Genomic DNA, 22,795 nt, shown 5'->3' with positions numbered 1-22,795 from the left:
ATTACATGTACACCAACCTCCCATTAGCTCCACCCCATCAATCTCAAATCTCTCAGAAAAGATCTCCAAATTCACTCCACAGTGAATTTGTGTACCCCCTAAATAGTATGCACGGGTCTATACACATGTTTTCAGAATTGACTAATTAGCCTCACTTGTAGAGCAGACTGTTAAGAATTATCAAATAAAAATCTAAAATGTTGCTACATTTTATAAAATAGCTGAAAGTTCTGACGTACAATGCTGCCTATTGCTTAATGGAGCTGCACTTGAAAAAATACCCTTCTGTAAGAATCCCCATCCGATTTCTTTTGGGATGTCATTTGCAATGGTCCAGTAGATACTATCAAGCAGCTCTGCCTCAGAGATAGAGAGTGCACAGAGTTAGAAACATTGTCTTGGATGCGGCTAGTTGGGTATCATGGTGCAAACATAATTTTTTCTCAGTAGTTTTAGCAATTAGAGAAATGACAATTAACTACTCACTCTGATAGCTGGACATCAACAAATTATCACACAAGGAGCAAGAGTTAAAAGAAATAAAATCCCTAGCACACAGACACATTTTTCTCTCATTTTATCTCTCGGTGGTAATCACGACCTTGTCTTTTACATTTTTCTAACATAAAAATGATCCACCCTCGTTCTTTTCGTAGTGTCTTAGGTTCTGTAAGAAATCACTATTGTGTGCCCATAATGCTTCTGAGCCTTAAACAAAGAACAATATGAAAATTTTCCCCTTTCGCTTTCCAGGCCTGAAAATCTTTGGTTAACTGCAAAAAAGTGAGGATGTCATTCTTCCCATCATACTTCCACCAACAAACCCTGCCACCAGTATTCTGTGACAGCAGTGTAAAATCAAAAGAGAAAAGTCTTTTTCACATTTAATGGGAAAGAGAGGGGTGCCTGGGTGGCTCAGTGGGTTAAGCCTCTGCCTTCGTCTCGGGTCATGGTCTCAGGGTCCTGGGATCGAACCCTGCATCAGGCTCTCTGCTCAGCAGGGAGCCTGCTTCCCTCTCTCTCTCTGCCTGCTGCTCTGCCTACTTGTGATCTCTCTCTTTGTCAAATAAATAAATAAAATCTTAAAAAAAAAAAAAAAAAAGAAAGAAAGAAAAGAAAGAGAACCAGTGTTGTTCTTCAGAAATTTTGCTTGGTGTTTGGGATACAAACATGGATTAGTTCCCATCTCTAAGTTGCTCTCAAAATAGCTCAAACTAAAAAGATTGTCTCTAAATCTGTGATCATATACTCAATTTCTACCCTTAGAAGTATCTTTATCTTAAACATAAACATTTCAGGAATTCCTCATCTAAATCCCTCTTTCTCTAACATTCCTTTGTTACTTGGTAGTATTCTGAATGTTCTTTATACAGAATCACTTAAAATTATTCATTATTAACTATGTTTTTCATATCTTTTACTCAGCTCCTGAGAGGTATGTGGAAATGTTCCATTATTTAGAGATCTTGTTTTACTCTTTATATTTGAAAGCGCAACTGTAACATACTCATTTATAATAACTACAGTGAGTTCTTCATGTGTGGAAGGGGTTCCAAAATAAAAATTCATTGAAAAATAATAGCTCTGTTTATGTAGCACATATTATACAAGCCCCATTCTAAGCACTTTATGGATATTGATTTGTTTAGCCTTTGTATAACCTTAAGAAGTAGCTCTACCATTATTGCCCACTTTACAGATGACTTAACTGAGACATAAAGAAATGTACCCCAGGTTACTGAGATAGTGAAAGCCAGCGCTGAGATTTTTAACTCGGCCACCTGGCTCCATATTCTAAGCTCTACACAAATCAGAAATATTCCTATGACATTAAGGATTCAGAACCTTGATTTGAAAAGCAGAGAAATGATATCTCACTAAAATCTTTTCAGGAATGTAATTATCTGCTTATGTCAAGTGAGAGCTAATGATCCTCATGGTTCTGAATGATACTGACGTGGTAGGGGTAGAGGAAACACTTACCTACATACAGCTCAGTTTCTACAGCAAGATCTTAAATATGTATGATCTGCTTCACTAATTAGCAGCCCTGTTCAATTTCCTGCATCAACTTTAATAATGTCCACAGCTATGTAGATGAGCTCAATAAGGAGCTGCTGAGCAAGGACAAACGTGAAAACCTGAGTCACCTTTCTGACACAGATCAAGACAGTTGTTAGGGTGAGAGTCTGTCACTTTATTCATTTAAAAATATGAGGGTATGCTGGATAGACATAGAAAAAAAGAAGTTTATTGCAAGAGGATATTCCCAAGGGATGCTGTTTTAAGAAGAGTTGGAGCCGGAAACATCACTGCCATCAAGATTCTCTCCTTTTCTCCCAGCTCTGCTTCTCTGTCAGCTTGATACTTTCCCCTCAGATCAGCTTTATCAACACAGTAAAAATCGCAGGCTAAGTTTCCTTTATTGGAAACTTCCTGACTGACTCTCCCATTTCCAATTTGAAACATTGTAGAGAAAGTCTGACCTGTATTGCATCATTGTGTCCATCCCTGGATCAGTCAAGTATGGTCAGGAGGATAAGGTCCAGTAAGAACATGGTAGCTGGGAACAAAATGGTTGGGAACACAGGAGTTCCCAAAATTACAAGTAGTCTATACCCAGAAAAGTGCCCCTGGACAGGCAAGACAATGAGGCAAGACATGAGCAAAGAAACAAGTCTGCCCCTGTCCAGCTGTAGGAGAAAACAGGTCAAAAATTCCCCCCAAGTCTCAGGGTTGTTTACTCCATACTACGAATAATAATCCTGTCTATTTCACCAAATTGTCGTAAGAATTGCCTGAAACATGTGTGAATGTGCATAGTAACTTGAAAAATATTACGAAATTTCAAGGTATGACTGTTGCTATTACTATCTGTAAAGGTAACTAAATTTCGCATTTTTCACACTGATGCCTGGAGTCAGACTGACACGGCAAATGGTCTGAACAAACTGAAGCTCATGTAACATCACAGGCTGTGAGTGTTCTTCTTCTCAAACCGTATTGCAGTCCAGCTGTGCGTGGTTATTATGCCAAGTTCATCAAGTGATGGTTGAGCTTCTCGGAGAGCAGGCATGGGGGAAGGCAGAATGAGACTCAGATGGAAGGGAATAACTCAACCGGGAAACCCTGGTTAGTCTACTTTACAGAGAGTTTCCTTTTACTTCCTGAGCTCGAATTCACTGGTATATACCAGAGGCGATTATCAGTTCATTAATTTCCATGTGGACAAAGATGACTGTTTAATAGGTCAGCTATGTGTCACCTGAAGTGAACACCAGCCGCAGAAGAAAGTGTAAATGGTAAAAGGGATCAATAGTAGGGGGCCTCCTCTGAGTCAGCACTAGATATAGGGATTCAGTTGCTCTTTGGGTACCAACTTTGCCGCTAATGAGTGATGAATGACTGATTCTTGTAAATAAGTCTTGTTTCTTCTGGGCTACCTTTCTCTTTACATCACATCAAAGGGAGAACCTCCAAATAAGTATACAATACACCATTTACAGCACACACTACAATTCCCTAGGCATGTTCCTGGACATCATTTATTGAAAGTGATACACTTATGGTCTGTTAGAAATACTGCTGAACTTGGGAGCCAGTGAACCATTTTGGTGGCCTTGGGAAATGCTCCACATCTTCATTTGTGATTGGGAATGATAAGATCTATCTCAAAGTGCTAGAGTGAGGCTTAAATGCAATGATTCATGAGAAATGTTCTGTAAAGTAAATGCTACATGAATATGAAGAATTTTTCATAAAGTCCTAATGACTTTGACTATGAAATGACTATGAAAATCCCATCAAAGGACACAAAGAACATGTAGAATCTCCATGTTTGCAATTAATGAAACTGGAAGTCAGAAAGTTCCAAAGAGCAGGCCAAGGTCACTCCTAGGAAGCTGAAAGTATAGGTGCTCCAGGTCCAAATCCACTTTAATAAGTTGTCTTGGCAATGGTCCACCAGAAACAGATGTCAATATCATTTTTTTTTCTGAAAATATACCTTTTTTTCTCCTATATTTAAGCTAAGAAAAGAAAATGTAATTAAAGACAGAATGAGCCATCCCCCAAATTATGATCACATCCATAATGTCTATAATGGTACTTCTGTTGGTATGGTCCTAACCATTACACTATACCATCTCCCATGGAAGCTAAGCTTGGTGCACTGTCAGACCTTTTAAAAACTCAAGCAAGAGAAAGATGTATATTATCCAGAATCTTCAGCTATTTCTTATATATTCCTAGAGATAATCCCACTGGTCTGGTTTCTGACTTCATATGGCTGTGCTCAAGTATCCATCTCATCAACATTGATCTCAGAGGTTTAAATTCATTGTGAAGGTTGCAAAGCTACGCACTTGTCTTTCTGGGTAGCCCTGCCTGCTATCCACCCTGTCAGTTTGGGCACACATGTGCTCAGGTGTAGTGAGAGGCCCCAGATGGAGATCAACCAGATTTAGCATCATCTTCACCTCTCCCACTAAGAAGAATGCTTTTCTAGCAGCAAGGATGCTTGGGAAGTTGATGGTTCCCCAAATGACAGGAGAGAACAGTATAAAGGAGTCATGCTGAAGCTGATTTTAATGTATGCAAATAACTTAAATCCATGGTACTCAATTAATGCTATCCATTCCAATCACCTGACAAGCCTGATAACACAGCTACCAACACTTGGCCTACCCCAGACAAGTGACACCAACACGCCTTGCTTTCCATACCACAGTCATTTTCCATACCCTGCAAATATGCCTGGGATGGGAACAGCTCTTCCTTTGGTCTCAGTTCCCAGGGCCTTGCAGAGTAGAAGTGTCTCACTGTCCTGAGTAGAATTTAAAATATACTGGAAAATCAGAGTAAACATATACAATTTTTCTATATTATCCACAACCGTCTATATTCAGCTAGTGAGGTGCATCCCACCACCACGGCAGCGGGGACGGGTTCAGGCTCAGAAGATGCAGCCGGCGTTAACTACTCTATTTAGTTAGCTGAAGGATAATCACAGGAACGGTAGCCAGCACACCATTCCGATCTCCGTCGGTCTCATTGGTGGGCTAGGCAGCTGCCTAAGCAGGCAGTTTCTTTGGTGTTCCCATCTATTCAGATTGAGCATGGCCACAGCAGATGAACAATATGGCCACATCAGCCACCCCTCCCCTCCAACTCATCACTCTTCCCTTCTAGGAACAATCCCATTTTCACAGCACGCAAGCTAGACCTGTGGGCTCCCAGTTATCTTAACTTAGTAGTTTGAGGGAACTTGTGGTGTAAGAAGACCCAAGGACTTCTTGACTCAGAGTTCTATATACTATCCAGGGAGGGAACTGAGGATACCTCTAGATCTGAAATATTTTGAAGGGTGTCGTTGACCCTGTGAGATCTTCACCTTCCTGTCCACTATTAAAACCCAATGCCCTGGGCACTCAGTGGGTTGAGCCTCTGCCTTTGGCTCAGGTCATGATCTCAGGGCCATGGGATCGATCCCCGAGTCAGACTCTCTGCTCAGCGGGGAGCCTGCTTCCCCGTGTCTCTCTCTCTGCCTACCTCTCTGCCTACTTGTGATCTCTATCTGTCAAATAAATAAATTAAAAAAAAAAAAACCAATGCCATAAGGAAGCTGCCTTTTTGCAATCAAGAGTAGAAATGAGGTTCTGTGGGTTTCTACCAATGAGTTTAGTCTTCTGCCTGGCTAAAGGGAGGCTCTCTAATTGGGCAATAGCAAGACAATTCAGAGATCCACAGAAGCATCTCTATCACTTCTCTCGGAAGCCAAGGCAGTCCCTTCTTTCATTTGAGCCCATTGCACTACCCTGGCTAGCATCAGGAGAAAGCCAGCCAGGCCGGGTTCTTAGGGAAAAGGCAGGACTGTGGAGGGACAGGAAACGCCAGCACTAAGCTGAATCGGTGAGTGGGTGGCACTTTTTAGGAATAAGACTGAACCTGGGTTCCTGAAGCTGCCTGCTCTGACCCAACAACAGACTCCCAAGATAGGTTTGGGAGTGTCCTGGCCCTCGGCTCTTACTTGTCAAGGGGGAAACACGAGGGTCTCACCCTCCCCCATTCCACAACTGCTGTCGCAGCTGCAGGGTCTTCAAGATGGCCCCCGCTGCTTCGTGGCAAGAGACCCTTCGTAAACTCCAGTCGTCAACATGACATCAACTCCACTAACGGGCAAGAGGATATTTCGCTGTCCCAATATTTGCACTTGGCTAAACCACAACCACAGGCCGCTTGAGCACTCTTTTTTATTATTACTTAATTATTTATCTTTCCCGAAATGAACACAACGTCAGCCCTGAGAGTCTCAGGCAAAAATTTCATAAAAAGCTGTAAAGTACAAATAGTCCTCTTTTAAAAGGAGGGGGTGGGGCTCATCTTGGAGAACAAAGCCCCCCTTTGAAGACTAGCCATTCTAATTTGGAGCTGTTTCCCACTCCCAATTCCAAATCTGCATCATTAAACCATGAACGAGTGAAGAGTAATAATTGTGAGCGAGCCGAGTATTTCTTAATGATTTTCTGTCTTATACCCAAAGCAAATAAGCCAAATGCTTACTCAAAAGCTACGGGAGAAGTCGGGGTGGGACTTGGTTTTGCCATTTCTTTTTTTTTTTTTTTCTATAGTCTTTCTTCTTCCACTGAAAGTGTCTATAAAATTTTTAAAGGAAAGTAGGTTGCTAAAATGTACTTAATTTGCCATGATAGATTGAGTCCATGCTTCAGTGACTGTAATTGAATCTGTGACCTATTTCTTTAGTAAAGTAGAAATAGTCTCTGGGCTTTTGTCACCACTATCTTTTAATGAAATTCAAAAAGACTGTCAAAACGTCTACACTTTTTCTGCTGGTGGTTAATGTTATTACTTTACAATTTGTTACTTTTTAATTAATCTTAATAAATGTGTACACATTCTACCTGGCTGTTGGAGATGCTAGACATTGATTCTTCACTGTCAGAAGGCAAAACAAAATTAAAAGGCCAGCAAGGGCAGAGCGGCAGGGAAAAGGTGTGGACAAATTTTAGTTCCACTTTCAAACACTACTTGTGGGCATCAGGTTAGAGGATCTGCCCTGAGAAGAGGGGTGTGTGGGGGTGTCAGCAGCAAAAGGCTGAGGGATGTCCCCATGGCCTTCTTGCTGGTGCCACCACTAACTGCTCCAACATCGCTTATGGGCTGCAAACATGACAAGCCGACAGCCTCGGGGAGCAATATTTTATTGACAAAATGTAAGAGAAAATATGTTTGGCTGCTTTTAAGCAGTGGTGTAGGAGGGTGTTACAGAACCAGATGGTTTAAGTTAGTCTTTCATTTGCCAGGATGATGGGAAAATGCTGACTGCTCTGCAACAGAAATGGCAGTGGCCTCTCTGCCAATGGGCGGTGAGCTGTGGTTTCTGGGGGCAGCTGCTCCTTCCAGAGTCCAAATGGCCCAAGGTTCCAAGTGAGTCTTAGGGTCCATCTCCTACAGTCTCTGGAGTGGGACTGAGGAACGTGTCTCTAGGTCTTCACCATGGTGGTGTCCACAGGAAAGTTCTGCAGTGATTTTTAAATATGGCCCTCAGTTGTATGATTATACATTTAAATATGGCCCACAGCATCAGCATCATCTGACCTGTTGAATCAGAAACTTTGTAGCCAGAATGGGGTCCAGCAATCTGTGTTTTACACAGATTGTGTTTTACACAGGCTGTTTTACAGCCCCTCCAGATGGTTCTGATTCTCAATCAAGTTTGTGAACCACTGGGCCAGAGAAAGGAGCTGGGGCGGCTAGAGCACGGTGGTGGGAGGTAAATAGTGAAAATGAACCAATTGGGATCCAGTTGAGAACAATTGGTTGTTCTTCTCATTTCCCTCAAGCCTCATTTAGGGCTTTTCCATCTTGTTGCCTTTGATATTTCCTCTGGCTAGAATGCATCTTCTCCCACTCTCCCTTTTACCTCTTCTCAATCTCTACATCTCAAAATCATTGCCATTTCCCAAGGTTATTTGATGTCTCCCTTATCCTACAAAGTCTTTCCTGACTCCCTCGGGAGCATGCAGTCTGTCTCTTCACTGAACCCCCAAGGTTGTCACTTTTCTTGCAGCACATACTTAAGTTTTGTGCCCCTAGGAGACAAACCCTTGGGGAGCAGGTGCTCTTTCTGGTCATTTGATGTATCCTCATAATGCCTATTAAGGAACCGAGGAGATACTAAAATGACTTTTGAAACACAGGGAGATTCATTCAGTGGAAAATGTAGACAAGACCCAGCTTATCCAAATTGGCTTGGTAAGCACCTCAATTCTCCCCTTTGTCCAGTATTCAGGGTAGATCTCCATTCACAGAAGGATGTCTATGTAGGAATGTCCTAGCAATACAACTGATAGCTCAATTTGACATAAACACTTGCTATGCAGACTGCCAGGCCTCCTGCTAAGTGCTTATGACTTAGATATAAAGAAAACACAGTCTTTCCTTTTTAAAAATCCATATTCTCATTAGAAAAGTACATAAAAATCCTCTCAATGTACCATTGTAAGAAGAGAGGCACACACAAGCTTTAATGAGCACAACCTTCCTTGTACCCCACTCTGGAATTATAAGAAAGGTTGTTGGAAAAGGTGTCTGAATTAAATCTTGAAGGCTGAGGAAGAACAGCCAGGTAAGGAGATCAAGAAGAGTGTTTCAATAAAGAACAAGGCAAAGGCATAGACGTACGAAATAGTCTCATGGTAAGAAGCAAGAGGGGCATGGCTTTCAAGTACTCTAGCATTACAAGAGCATAAAATGCTAGTTGGAGACTGGCAGAAGGCTGTATCACTTACCTGGGGATCAGAAGGTAGAGGGCTTTACTATCTATGCTAAAGAACTCAGAATTTATTTTAGAGGACTTGGGGAATAGGAATAGTGATTAGACTTGCATTTTTTAAAATATTATTTTAAATTCCAATATAGTTAACATATAAAGTTATATTATAGGCTTGTATTTAAATAGATCACGCTGACTCCAGTGGTGAAGAGGGGTTCGAAGGAATGATGGAGATGAGATCCACGGTGAGCTCTGGGCATTTGCAGATCTCCCTAGACACAGGGAACAGGATTCACTCTCAAACCAATTAGAGCAATGAGTTCTATCTCATTAGAAGCAAAGCCTGAGTAGAGCACAGTTCTTCTGAGACATAGCAGGCCTTGCTCATGGTAAATGGAACGGTAGACAGGCTGGTTTGGATAGAAAGGGCTCATCTTGTATAAGTGGCCAGACCACCCCCTCTCATTTGATAAGGATTTCCAGCTTGTGCATTTGAACCTCACAGGCCATAATAGTTCAAACGGCAGTCATCCATCATTATCATACTCTCCACAAAGACTCACTTGGACTCAAGTGAGAGACTAACTCAAGACAGACTAACTTGGACTCATTACTATTCCCACTTTTAGTCTTGCCATCCACGTTTTTATAATTTCCTAGCACACTTCCCTCAGTCAACCAAAGAATGCCCATCTTTAGCTACTTTCTTAGGACAAATGCTGAAAGGAAGAGGTTTTTCAACGACTTGATCTTTATGCTGAGACTTAAACCACCTGTAATAATCATTGCAGCACTGCTGAGCACAAGTCCTAAAGAGCAGTCTGTTCCCATAATCAGACCCCTGAGGTCCTAGATTTGTGAAGAGAGAATTAGGAATCCTGAAGAATCTTATCACCCAATGGAAAACTAACTCAACCTTTCTCAGAGGGTTTTGTGGTTTAGAAAATACTCAGTGCCTGCATTGTTCTGCTGACTCACCATTGTGATCATAGGACTACTGGTGTCCTCTGCAGGAGCTCAGGGTCAACGTCTTGCTCAAGGTCACATAGCTGGTAAGACTCCAGAATGCGAACCTAGAACATAGCTCTTCCTGCCCTACTCTGCTCTCCACTTCACGCTGGAACAGAATCACTTGACGTGGGATAGTTGAAGGAAGGAAGATGGTCAGAGAGAAAGAAGGAGGCACTGAGAAAAGTGGTCAAGATGGCAGATTCTGCTTTGCCACCACTACCGGCCCCCTTTGGGAATCTCTACCCTCCAAGTGGTCCATCTCCTTTCCAGAGAGAAAGGGGTATAAAGGCCAAGAAAGCACTGATTTCATACTTAATCCATGTAAAACCCCAATATCTATTCAAATTCTACTCTAGCTTCAAGGTGTAGCACAAAGCCTTAACCACCCTTTCACCTGCGGAGCTTAGAATCACTTACTTTACCATGGAATCTCTCAAAGCAGATGACAGACAACCCAGTATTTAATGGCATCCTGTCACTTTGCTGACTATGAGTTCCTGCCTCATCAACAATGCTAAAACCTCAGCTATCCGGAAAACAAATGCATCAGAGTGCTTGCATTTTCCAGATAATTGAGGGTTTTCTTCCTAGATTTTTAAAACGCATAAACATTTTGGCACAATGCACATTTTTTTTAATTTTTATTTTTATTTTTTAAAGATTTTATTTATTTATTTGACAGAGATCACAAGTAGGCAGAGAGGCAGGCAGAGAGAGAGAGGGAAGCAGGCTTCCTGCTGAGCAGAGAGCCAGACGCGGGGCTCGATCCCAGGACCCTGAGATCATGACCTGAGCCGAAGGCAGCGGCTTAACCCACTGAGCCACCCAGGCGCCCCGGCACAATGCACATTTATGGTATATCTTATGTATCTGTCTTTTTAGATAAACAGGATGTTAAGTACACCTTTGCCATGCATTACTCAATTGTGCCTCATGACTAGGTATCCTTGCACTTAAAGTCCTCACACTCTGGAGCCTTTTGATTTCTACCTATTTGTTTTTCAAATCTCTCTTCTCTTATTTGCATAAGTTTTCAGCCATCAGTCTGCCTGTAGCAGCAAACTATTAATCTTCCAATTTATTGCTCCTAACGTGTTAGGAACTTGGACATCATAGAATCATGTTTGCTAGATTTGTAAGCGAAGCATGAGGAACACAGATGTTCAATTAGTATTAGAAGTACCATTCTCCTTATTTAGGCTGATCTCTTGACTATTTTCTAAATAGCTAAATGTACTGGATAGCTGAATTCCAGATAAAGGAAATGTTCCAATCCACTAGGCATGGTTTTCTATAACCATTAGGTAATGTTTTCTATAACTTCCACAGCGTCCAACTCAATGCTGAGCCCACAGCAGACACTAACCAAATAGCTTGTTTGGTTACTCTGTTTTCAAAAGAGTATCCAGCAATGACCAAAAGACTCTTTGCGCTCACTGCTATTTTGAATGCCCCTGGGGTTGCATGGTGTAGTAAAGCATGAACTTGGCATGGTTTTAATTTTGCATCCTTGTAAGCCAACTTTACCTCCTTCTGGAACATGGTCAGGTGTAAGCAACTAACCTTGAATTAAAAAAAGACAACTTCCAAAGAGACCATGGGTTGAGTGACCTCTGAAATAAATATCCATCGAAATGAAAACTAGGTCATTATTAAAATGTGTTTAACTTCATTGAAGACTGTTCTGGTTAACCCCCTTAGAACTACTGACCTGAGAGAGAGAGAGAAAAATTAAAATGGCATGCCAAACTCGGTCCAGACTGACAATACCATATGTGTCCGTTTTGTTCCTATTTTATTTTAACACTTTGTGGAGATGATATTGGGAAATATCAAGGAATGGCCATAGAAAGGGAAAATAAACTGAAGATAAGATATTGCATCATTTTATCAAGTGTAGAGGATCAGTGAGTTTTGGAAATTATTAAACCTATGCAACCCCTACTGCAGTGATGACATTGATGACTTCTGCCCCCTGAAGTGCTTGCCCCCCCCCCCCCGAATCTTTTCAGCATCTTTGATTTGAGAAGAGCCCTAGAAACCACAGGTTTGATCATTCAAATGCATCTGGGAACTCTTAATAACTACATGGTTAGACTATCATATTTTTGCCCCGAGGTACTGATTTGAGTCTTCAAGGTGGCATTCTGCATCCTTTCCTACTGAGATCTCATTATGCATGTGTAATTTGAGTAAACAATGCGACTACTGAATTAAATTCCTCCCTTTAAATTAGCTTTAATACAGAAAGGGAGGAGATGGGGTGGTTATTATTACAGAGATCAAGTAATTAATTTTCTAAGTTCTATGAAAGATCGAAAGAAATCATGCAAATGAATTGGCAAACAATTAGAACAGTGAGCACTCAAATATGTGTATTTATGGCAAAAGGAGATAAAGTGAGTCTGGGTCAGTTCATTAGTCTCATGGAATTTCTCCATGCTGGTAAGAGCTGATGAATACACGTGATTGAAGTGGTAAATAAAATTTCAGTCAGACGTCAAGTAACTGGAATTCAATATGGCTAGATATTGACTTTTTTTTTAATCACTTTTAGAAAATATATTTTGTTCAATATCATTTTAGTCCAAGCTCATATCTAGGAGAAATTGTGTTAATAATCATAATTCTCTCCTCCTACCTTTATGGAAGATTATAAGGTTTTCAACTTGTTTGATAATCCAGAAACAACGCCAGAACTTCAGCCTGGAAACACCATCTTTTTTGAAAAATGAAGTTTGAAACAAAAATATTCTGAGGTTAAGCTGCCACTAACTAGTAAATGTAACCCACACAAATAGCACAAGCCCTCAATATGTTAGATAATCATGTTTTAATCAAGGTTTACGATAGTATCACTTAAAAATATAAGATACATATAAATGTATGTAGAGTGAAACATCTCTGGTTTTGTGCTTCAAATGTTCACATGCATGCCCTCAAATACTCCAGCATCAGCATGAGTATCAAAAAATATTACCTACAAGAGGAAACATTATCTACATATTACTCCTATAGAAGTTCTGGATTTCTTCCACAGGATTTGAAATAATTTAAAACTACAGATCTGGGGTGCCTGGGTGACTCAGCCTGTTAAACATCTGCCTTCAGCTCAGTTCATGATCCCAGGGTCCTGGGAGCGAGCCCCACATCTGGCTCCCTGCTTCTCCCTCTCCCTCTGTCCCTGTTCATGCTCCCTCGCTCTTGCTCTCTCTCTCTCTCTTGCTCACTCTCTTTCTCAAATAAATAAATAAAATCTTGGGGCGCCTGGGTGGCTCAGTGGGTTAAGCCGCTGCCTTCGGCTCAGGTCATGATCCCAGGTCCTGGGTTCGAAACCCACGTCGGGCTTTCTGCTCAGCAGGGAGCCTGCTTCCTCCTCTCTCTCTGCCTGCCTCTCTGCCTACTTGTGATTTCTCTCTGTCAAATAAATAAATAAAATCTTAAAATAAATAAATAAATAAATAAATAAATAAAATTAAAAAAAAAATAAAACTACAGATCCATCAGGATCCAGCCTAAATCCCCGGGTGTGTTTTCTCAGCCTCTACAGTACTGACATTTTGGACCAGGTGATTCTTTGTTGTGACAGTGGCTGTCCTACACATTGTAGGGTTTTACCAGGGTCCCTGGCCTCTCCCCATTAGATGTCAGTAGCTTGTCAATGAGCATGTGATGTTGCCAAATGTTCCCTGGGGCACAAATTTCTCTGATTCAAAATAAAGAGAGAATATAGACATGGTATAATAAAAAAGAGACCCATGGCACAAAAATAAAAAGATCCAACATATGTAGAAACTGGCAGTCTATGGAGTAGGGACAAAAGAAGAGAAAGGAGTCATAACAAAAGAAAATACTGCTTAATGAGAGAAAAGCCCAATTGGGACTGGAAAGGACTGTCCCTACCCTAAGAAACACCAAGACATTCTGGTAATGAACTTCAAGGATAATAAATTAAACAAAGAAACAAAACAAATAAATCAGTAAATATGAACATCAAGGCATGAAAAGACAAAGAAGAATTTCAGCCTCAGATGTAACCAAATGAACACTAGAAGACTATCAAAAAAATTTTCGAGGGAGGAGTCAAATTGGCGGAGAAGTAGCAGGCTGAGACTACTTCAGGTAGCAGGAGATCAGCTAGATAGCTTATCTAAAGATTGCAAACACCTACAAATCTAACGGGAGATTGAAGAGAAGAAGAACAGCAATTCTAGAAACAGAAAATCAACCACTATCTGAAAGGTAGGACTGGCGGAGAAGTGAATCCAAAGCGACTGGAAGATAGACCGCGGGGGGAGGGGCCGGCTCCCGGCTCCCGGCGGAGCAACGGAGCACAAAATCAGGACTGTTAAGTCAGTTCCGCTCAGGGACATCGCTCCAGAGGCTTAACCGGGGTGAAGCCCAGGCGGGGTCAGCGCAGCCTCAGGTCCCATAGGGTCACAGAAGGATCGGGGGTGTCTGAGTGTCGCAGAGCTTACCGGTATTAGATGGGGAAGCCGGCTACAGAGACAGAGCCGAGGAGTAAGCTCTAAACTCGGGGTTACCTTGAACCGGTCCCAGGCTCTGTCAGCTCGGAGCGCGGCCGGAGGCCAGGTTGACGGGAGTCATTGGGCGCTGTTCTCTGAGGGCGCACTGAGGAGTGGGGCCCCGGGCTCTCGGCTCCTCCAGGCCCGAGACCAGGAGGCCGCCATCTTCACTCCCGTCCTCCGGAACTCTACGGAAAGCACTCAGGGAACAAAAGCTCCTGAAAGCAAACCCAGCAAACCCGAGCGGATTACTTAGCCCGGCCCTGGGGAAGGGCGGTGCAACTCCGCCTGGGGCAAAGACGCTTGAGAATCACTACAACAGGCCCCTCCCCCAGAAGATCAACGGGAAACCCAGCCAGGACCAAGTTCACCTACCAAGGAGTGCAGTTTCAATACCAAGGAGATCGGCGGAATTCCAGAGGAGAAGAAAGCAAAGCACGGAACTCATGGCTTTCTCCCCATGATTCTTTAGCCTTGCAGTTAATTTAATTTTTTTTTTCTTTTTCAATTTTTTTTCTCTTCTTCTACGAAATTTTTTTTAACTTTTACCGTATTCTTTTTTAAACGTTTTTTAAATAGTGTATCTAATATATATATATATATTATATATAATATATATATATATATTTGCCTTTTTATATTTTTTCTTTATCAGCTTTCTTTTAATAGTTTCATTTTTTTTTTCTTTCTGAACCCCTTTTTATCCCCTTTCTCCCCCCTCACGATTTGGGATCTCTTCTGATTTGGCTAAAGCATATTTTCCTGGGCTTGTTGCCACCCTTTTAATATTTTACTTGCTCCTTCATATACTCTTATCTGGACAAAATGACAAGGCGGAAAAATTCACAACAAAAAAAAGAACAAGAGGCAGTACCAAAGGCTAGGGACCTAATCAATACAGACATTGGTAATATGTCAGATCTAGAGTTCAGAATGACGATTCTCAAGGTTTTAGCCGGGCTCGAAAAAGGCATGGAAGATATTAAAGCAACCCTCTCGGGAGATATAAAAGCCCTTTCTGGAGAAATAAAAGAACTAAAATCGAACCAAGTTGAAATCAAAAAAGCTATTAATGAGGTGCAATCAAAAATGGAGGCTCTCACTGCTAGGATAAATGAGGCAGAAGAAATAATTAGCGATATAGAAGACCAAATGACAGAGAATAAAGAAGCTGAGCAAAAGAGGGACAAACAGCGACTGGACCACGAGGGGAGAATTCGAGAGATAAGTGACACCATAAGACGAAACAACATTAGAATAATTGGGATTCCAGAAGAAGAGGAAACAGAGAGGGGAGCAGAAGGTATATTGGAGAGAATTATTGGAGAGAATTTCCCCAATATGGCAAAGGGAACAAGCATCAAAATCCAGGAGGTTCAGAGAACCCCCCTCAAAATCAATAAGAATAGGTCCACACCCCGTCACCTAATAGTAAAATTGACAAGTCTTAGTGACAAAGAAAAGATCCTGAAAGCAGCCCGGGAAAAGAAGTCTGTAACGTACAATGGTAAAAATATTAGATTGGCAGCAGACTTATCCACAGAGACCTGGCAGGCCAGAAAGAGCTGGCATGATATATTCAGAGTACTAAATGAGAAAAACATGCAGCCAAGAATACTATATCCAGCTAGGCTATCATTGAAAATAGAAGGAGAGATTAAAAGCTTCCAGGACAAACAAAAACTGAAAGAATTTGCAAATACCAAACCAGCTCTACAGGAAATATTGAAAGGGGTCCTCTAAGCAAAGAGAGACCCTCAAAGTAGTAGATCAGAAAGAAACAGAGACAATATACAATAACAGTCACCTTACAGGCAATACAATGGCACTAAATTCATATCTCTCAATACTTACCCTGAATGTTAATGGGCTAAATGCCCCAATCAAAAGACACAGGGTATCAGAATGGATCAAAAAACAAAACCCATCTATATGTTGCCTACAAGAAACTCATCTTAAACCCGAAGACACCTCCAGGTTTAAAGTGAGGGGGTGGAAAAGAATTTACCATGCTAATGGACATCAGAAGAAAGCAGGAGTGGCAATCCTTATATCAGATCAATTAGATTTTAAGCCAAAGACTATAATAAGAGATGAGGAAGGACACTATATCATACTCAAAGGAACTGTCCAACAAGAAGATCTAACAATTTTAAATATCTATGCCCCTAACGTGGGAGCAGCCAACTATATAAACCAATTAATAACAAAATCAAAGAAACACATTGACAATAATACAACAATAGTAGGGGACTTTAACACTCCCCTCACTGAAATGGACAGATCTTCCAAGCAAAAGATCAACAAGGAAATAAAGGACTTAAATGACACACTGGACCAGATGGACATCACAGATATATTCAGAACATTTCATCCCAAAGCAACAGAATATACATTCTTCTCTAGTGCACATGGACCATTCTCCAGAATAGATCACATTCTTGGCCCTAAATCAGGTCTCAACCGGTATCAAAAGATTGGGATCATTCCCTGCATATTTTCAGACCACAATGCTCTAAAGCTAGAACTCAATAACAAGAGGAAATTTGGAAAGAACCCAAATACATGGAGACTAAACAGCATCCTTCTAAAGAATGAATGGGTCAACCAGGAAATTAAAGAATTGAAAAAATTCATGGAAACAAATGATAATGAAAACACAACGGTTCAGAATCTGTGGGACACAACAAAGGCAGTCCTGAGAGGAAAATATATAGAGGTACAAGCCTTTCTCAAGAAACAAGAAAGGTCTCAGGTACACAACCTAACCCTACACCTAAAGGAGCTGGAGAAAGAACAAGAAAGAAACCCTAAACCCAGCAGGAGAAGAGAAATCATAAAGATCAGAGCAGAAATCAATGAAATAGAAGCCAAAAAAAACAATAGAACAAATCAACGAAACTAGGAGCTGGTTCTTTGAAAGAATTAATAAGATTGATAAACCCCTGGCCAGACTTATCAAAAAGAAAAGAGAAAGGACCCAAATAAATAAAATCATGAATGAAAGAGGAGAGATCACAACGAACACCAAAGAAATACAGACAATTATAAGAACATACTATGAGCAACTCTACGCCAACAAATTGGACAATCTGGAAGAAATGGATGCATTCCTAGAGACATATAAACTACCACAACTGAACCAGGAAGAAATAGAAAGCCTGAACAGACCCATAACCAGTAAGGAGATTGAAACAGTCATCAAAAATCTCCAAACAAACAAAAGCCCAGGGCTAGATGGCTTCCTGGGGGAATTCTACCAAACATTTAAAGAAGAACTAATTCCTATTCTCCTGAAACTGTTCCAAAAAATAGCAATAGAAGGAAAACTTCCAAACTCATTTTATGAGGCCAGCATCACCTTGATCCCAAAACCAGACAAGGATCCCATCAAAAAAGAGAACTACAGACCAATATCCTTGATGAACACAGATGCAAAAATTCTCGCCAAAATACTAGCCAATAGAATTCAACAGCACATTAAAAGGATTATTCACCACGACCAAGTGGGATTTATTCCAGGGCTGCAAGGTTGGTTCAACATCCGCAAATCAATCAAGGTGATACAACACATTAATAAAAGAAAGAACAAGAACCATATGATACCCTCCATAGATGCTGAAAAAGCATTTGACAAAGTACAGCATCCCTTCCTGATCAAAACTCTTCAAAGTGTAGGGATAGACGACACATACCTCAATATTATCAAAGCCATCTATGAAAAACCCACCGCAAATATCATTCTCAATGGAGAAAAACTGAAAGCTTTTCCGCTAAGGTCAGGAACACGGCAGGGATGTCCGTTATCACCACTGTTATTTAACATAGTACTAGAAGTCCTAGCCTCAGCAATCAGACAACAAAAGGAAATTAAAGGCATCCAAATTGGCAAAGAAGAAGTCAAACTATCACTCTTTGCAGATGATATGATACTCTATGTGGAAAACCCAAAAGACTCCACTCCAAAACTGCTAGAACTTGTACAGGAATTCAGTAAAGTGTCAGGATATAAAATCAATGCACAGAAATCAGTTGCATTTCTCTACACCAACAACAAGACAGAAGAAAGAGAAATTAAGGAGTCCATCCCATTTACAATTGCACCCAAAACTATAAGATACCTAGGAATAAACTTAACCAAAGAGACTAAGAATCTATACACAGAAAACTATAAAGTACTCATGAAAGAAATTGAGGAAGACACAAAGAAATGGAAAAACGTTCCATGCTCCTGGATTGGAAGAATATTGTGAAAATGTCTATGCTACCTAAAGCAATCTACACATTTAATGCAATTCCTATCAAAGTACCATCCATTTTTTCCAAAGAAATGGAACAAATAATCTTAAAATTTATATGGAACCAGAAAAGACCTCGAATAGCCAAAGCAATATTGAAAAAGAAAGCCAAAGTCGGTGGCATCACAATTCCGGACTTCAAGCTCTATTACAAAGCTGTCATCATCAAGACAGCATGGTACTGGCACAAAAACAGACACATAGATCAATGGAACAGAATAGAGAGCCCAGAAATGGACCCTCAACTCTATGGTCAACTCATCTTCGACAAAGCAGGAAAGAATGTCCAATGGAAAAAAGACAGCCTCTTCAATAAATGGTGTTGGGAAAATTGGACAGCCACATGCAGAAAAATGAAATTGGATCATTTCCTTACACCACACACGAAAATAGACTCAAAATGGATGAAGGATCTCAATGTGAGAAAGGAATCCATCAAAATCCTTGAGGAGAACACAGGCAGCAACCTCTTCGACGTCAGCCGCAGCAACATCTTCCTAGGAACATCACCAAAGGCAAGGGAAACAAGGGCAAAAATGAACTTTTGGGATTTTATCAAGATCAAAAGCTTTTGCACAGCAAAGGAAATAGTTAACAAAACCAAAAGACAACTGACAGAATGGGAGAAGATATTTGCAAACGACATATCAGAAAAAGGGCTAGTGTCCAAAATCTATGAAGAACTTAGCAAACTCAACACCCAAAGAACAAATAATCCAATCAAGAAATGGGCAGAGGACATGAACAGACATTTCTGCAAAGAAGACATCCAGACGGCCAACAGACACATGAAAAAGTGCTCCATATCACTCGGCATCAGGGAAATACAAATCAAAACCACCATGAGATATCACCTCACACCAGTCAGAATGGCTAAAATTAACAAGTCAGGAAATGACAGATGCTGGCGAGGATGCGGAGAAAGGGGAACCCTCCTACACTGTTGGTGGGAATGCAAGCTGGTGCAACCACTCTGGAAAACAGCATGGAGGTTCCTCAAAATGTTGAAAATAGAACTACCCTATGACCCAGCAATTGCACTACTGGGTATTTACCCTAAAGATACAAACATAGTGATCCGAAGGGGCACGTGCACCCGAATGTTTATAGCAGCAATGTCTACAATAGCCAAACTATGGAAAGAACCTAGATGTCCATCAACAGACGAATGTATAAAGAAGATGTGGTATATATACACAATGGAATACTATGCAGCCATCAAAAGAAATGAAATCTTGCCATTTGCGATGACGTGGATGGAACTAGAGGGTATCATGCTTAGCAAGATAAGTCAATCGGAGAAAGACAACTATCATATGATCTCCCTGATATGAGGGAGAGGAGATGCAACATGGGGGGTTGAGGGGGTAGGAGAAGAGTAAATGAAACAAGATGGGATTGGGAGGGAGACAAACCATAAGTGACTCTTAATCTCACAAAACAAACTGAGGGTTGATGGGGGGAGGGCGTTGGGGGGGGTGGGGTTATGGATATTGGGGAGGGTATGTGCTATGGTGAGTGCTGCGAAGTGTGTAAACCTGGCGATTCGCAGACCTGTACCCCTGGGGATAAAAATATATGTTTATAAAAAATAAAATAAAAAAAAAATTTCTATCTTTGAGGTTAGCATCAAAAGGAGCCATCCTTTGCTTGAACTTCAGAGGTGGGGTCCCTGACACAGGGAAGCCTCCGCCTTGCTGGACCCCTGCTCTGATTCTGGGCCACAGACTCAGGAAATAACCTAAGCCAGTGCTATGTTCCCTATTCCTAGTGGATACCCCCTTCCAGGGTACCCCATGAGGATGCCCAGTTAGCCACCACGTTGCCAACAATGTTTTTATTTATGGCAGAAGTGTCATTTTAATCTTCAGTAGAAGTTAATCTTTACTAAGCTTTTATCTTCTCTCTTTATTAAGATAGGGCAGATTTTTGCCACATAATTAGGCATTCCTGTTTCTTATTTCCTCCTGGTGAACGCTGCCCATTTTCCTACCACTTTGTTCATTTTTCAAGTTGGACTGTAGCTGCTCTTTGTGAACTGACAGATGTGTTGAGAGAATGGGCTTCTCCGGTGTATATTTTATCTTTTGAATTTATTTCTGGTGTTTTGCTGAACCAAAGATTTTCATTTTAATGTGGTCAAATCCTTCAGACTTTTTCTTTCCAGTCTCCGGATATCTCATCTTCCCTAGAAAGGTCTTTCTATCACTCTGGGATTATGATATTCTTAAGCATCTAGTTTCTAGGATAGCTGAGGCACAACGGATAACAAGGATTCAGATGCTTCTGACCCAATGATCAGAAGAACCCTGGGAAAAGAATGACATTTTTTAAAGGGCTAAAAGTGTAAAACATGAAGATTATACATCCCAAACTGCAGGTAAATGGAAACTCCCTAGGTTTATAAAGAAGCCTTTGTCTGGCTCACCTATAATTTGAATAGACAGCAAGGACACAGAAACATACATTATGGTCCCAGAGTCAACTACGGTGCCCATTTCTAATGGTATATTATATATGCATGTACACACACACACACACACACACACACACACATAATACTTTCAACAGAATGTTTCAAATCAGGTTTTTCTGAGTGCACAGAAAGAGAAAAAAAACTCTGACACAAACCACAATTCTTCCCGATTCAGCATACCTTCAGGTAACCCATCCACACCCCATTTTCCTTGTCACTGACTGTGATCCCCAGATCACAAGGTCTCTCAGTTATGAAACTCTAAAACTATCCACTCAATTCTCTCCCCTTCCAGTGTCATTTGAACAGAGAAAACCCAAATAGAAACTTTGCTCAATGCCCCCCGCCCCTCCAGCCATGATCTCAACCCTGTGCTCTACCTTTCTGGATTATGTCCCTCTTGATTGATAGAACCTGGCCATCTGGTTTAAAGAAGCTCAGATCCACCAGTTTAAACTCTGGCCCCCCAAGCCCCACCCACTCCTGACTGACCAGGAGCCATTGTGACGTTTCATCTGAAAGTCTCTACTGTGATGCAGACAGGAGGCACACAGGGATTTTTGCTTCACCACTGGGTTCTGAAAATTGCTGGGCACATAACAGATTTATACTAGTAATTATAATAATAATGGCTAACATTGATTAAGCATGTGCTATATGCCTGATGGTACTAGAACTTCTCATATCCCCCATTCTTCAGGATACATGGAAGTCCCATAACAAACTGTGAATAAAAAAGACCTTTCCATGGGAGAGATGGGATCCATTGGTTTGCTGCAAAATAAACGGTATGGGAGATAGTTATCTGTGGTAAACTTCCTGTCAGGACCAATGGCAGAATGAGAACACAGACTCTTGTCCAGAACTTTTCAAAATGTCCATGATCGATGTTTGCGGTCTACCATACCCCTTGAAGAAAGCCACTTCCCTTTGTGAGGAGGATGAGGTATCCATACAGAAAAAGGAACAGGAAGTGAAGTAAAATGAAGGGTAAACAGATCCAATAACCTGCAAATAAGAGAATTCCTCTTCTTTATTTTTTGAATTAACATATAATATATTATTTGCTTCAGGGGTTAGGGTTAGGCAAATAAGAGAATTCTTGAAGGCAGGCTGGGGGAAGTGTCACGATTCCTTCTAAGATAGGTCTCAACAGCCATTACTACTGGTGTTTCCTGGGCCAAGGGCCACACCCATTTCATTGTATACATGTGGAAGCGAAGAAGAGAGGGAGCACTGATTCTCTCTTCTTGTTTCTATATGGACTAAAAATAGTTATTGTGACTTACAAGGTTTTGAAATTTCTTTAATTCTCCCAATAGCATCACTGTTTTGTTACTCTTGTTATAATTCTTTTCCTATGGGGAAAACCAATTAGACCCTCAAAATAAAAGTGATGTAGGTTTTTTTAAAGTTAATTTTTAAGTTTTTATTTAAATTCCAATTAGTTAACATACAGTGTAGTACTAATTTCAGGTGTACCATTTGGTGACTCAACACTTCCATACATCACGCTGGTGCTCATCACAAGTGCCTTCCTTCATCCCCATCCCCTGTCTCACCAACCTGCCACCCATCTTCCCATCAAAATGATCTTTTTGCTGATTTTGGAAGGCAGCAGAAAGGGCCAAGTGGAAAATCCTATACCCTACTTTACATCTGGCCCAGTGGGTTAATTTTCTATTGCTGT

General features: G+C 41.0%; 2 long non-coding RNA genes across 2 annotated transcripts in view; both read right to left on the bottom strand.

The window, feature by feature from the left end:
- The window catches only part of LOC125089964 (uncharacterized), a 299,071-nt gene that overhangs the window by 115,562 nt on the left and 160,714 nt on the right, over positions 1–22,795 (bottom strand). The window lies entirely within an intron of this gene.
- LOC125089963 (uncharacterized) lies at positions 20,452–21,572 on the bottom strand. Its single transcript, XR_007124110.1, has 2 exons — positions 21,486–21,572; positions 20,452–20,938 (listed from the first exon to the last, which is right to left on the bottom strand). It is a non-coding gene; the product is annotated as an uncharacterized LOC125089963 (long non-coding RNA).

This window comes from Lutra lutra, chromosome 17 (assembly GCF_902655055.1).
Source record: "Lutra lutra chromosome 17, mLutLut1.2, whole genome shotgun sequence".
Classification (NCBI taxonomy): domain Eukaryota; kingdom Metazoa; phylum Chordata; class Mammalia; order Carnivora; family Mustelidae; genus Lutra; species Lutra lutra.
The sequence above is the reverse complement of the archived record's forward strand: the minus strand, read 5'-3'. Positions and strand labels throughout refer to the sequence as shown.